This window comes from Limulus polyphemus, unplaced genomic scaffold (assembly GCF_000517525.1).
Source record: "Limulus polyphemus unplaced genomic scaffold, Limulus_polyphemus-2.1.2 Scaffold393, whole genome shotgun sequence".
NCBI classification, from domain to species: domain Eukaryota; kingdom Metazoa; phylum Arthropoda; class Merostomata; order Xiphosura; family Limulidae; genus Limulus; species Limulus polyphemus.
The window spans coordinates 216,502-217,755 of record NW_013666003.1 but is presented as its reverse complement, the minus strand read 5'-3'; positions in this window follow the sequence as shown (position 1 = coordinate 217,755).

Sequence of the window (1,254 nt, the reverse complement as noted above, 5' to 3'; positions counted from 1 at the left end):
CGAAATTCAAAACAAACAAACAAACTTTTTGTAACATGCTAAGTGATAATTTGCCACCTGCGCTTTCCATATTTAAAACATAGATTTGTCATAAAAATGTTTAAGTCCTAATAAAACGTTATAGATGGCGACCTTTGTATTATATTTCTAAGAAACAATAGACTGTATTAAACCTACATTAGTGAATTGTTCGTACTCGAGTAAATTCATCATTGGAAACATTTTTATATACAATTATGGTCTCAGAAACTCGATTTGATATTACCTCATAAAAATGCTATACAGACGAAAAGCATCTTTAGATTACTCTTTTGTTTGTACCGTTTCCTAGTGCAGAGAAACTGTTAATGGACCATTGAAACTGTATTTCTCCTCTTATGCAACAACAAAGACAAAAAACCAAAATCATCCTATTCTAACCCCATTCAACTCCAAATAATAAAACACCACACCTCCCTCATATCCATATAACCTAAAAATACCCACCAAAAAAGGTAAAGAAGCACACAACGTATAAAAAAAGTATATAAACCCCAGCCTGAAGACGTTCAGGCTGGCCCCCTCAACCAATAATCATTAATAGAGTAGGAATTAGCACCTTTTTTAGTTAAGCTTCCGATGTTCTTGCTTCATCTTTGATTACAAAGGGCTCATGTGGAGGCTCCTATCGCAGGGCCAATAGTATTAGCGTGGTATTATTAAAGTTAGGGGGTACGGGTTATTTCGAGTATTATGATTATTTCAGAGTTTTGTAAAGAATCAGGTGGGGGTGATTAGTGAGAGTTGGACTGATTGGGGGTTATTTACTAGATTTATTTGTATACGTCAGGTTGATTTGAAGTCTTTAATTGCTTATTCTTCTGTTGGTCATATAGGAATTGTTTTAGGGGGGTGTAATGACTTTAAGAAGATGGGGTGTGGGGAGGCTCTTCTATTAATAGTTGCTCACGGTCTGTGTTCTTCTGCATTGCTTTGTTTAGCAAATATTGTATATGAGCGTTTCTATTCTCGAATATTGGTATTATTAAAGGGGATGGTGAGATTGTTTCCTTCATTGGCTTTATGGTGATTTTTATTTTGTGTATTTAATATGGCGGCCCCTCCTTCAATAAATTTATTTGGTGAAATTTCTTTAATGGTAAGATTGGTGGGATGGAGAGAATGAACTGTGGTTCGATTAGGGTTGTTATCTTTTTATTTACAGCTTAATATTCTTTGTTTATGTTTCCTTCTACTCAACATGGAAAAGTTGGG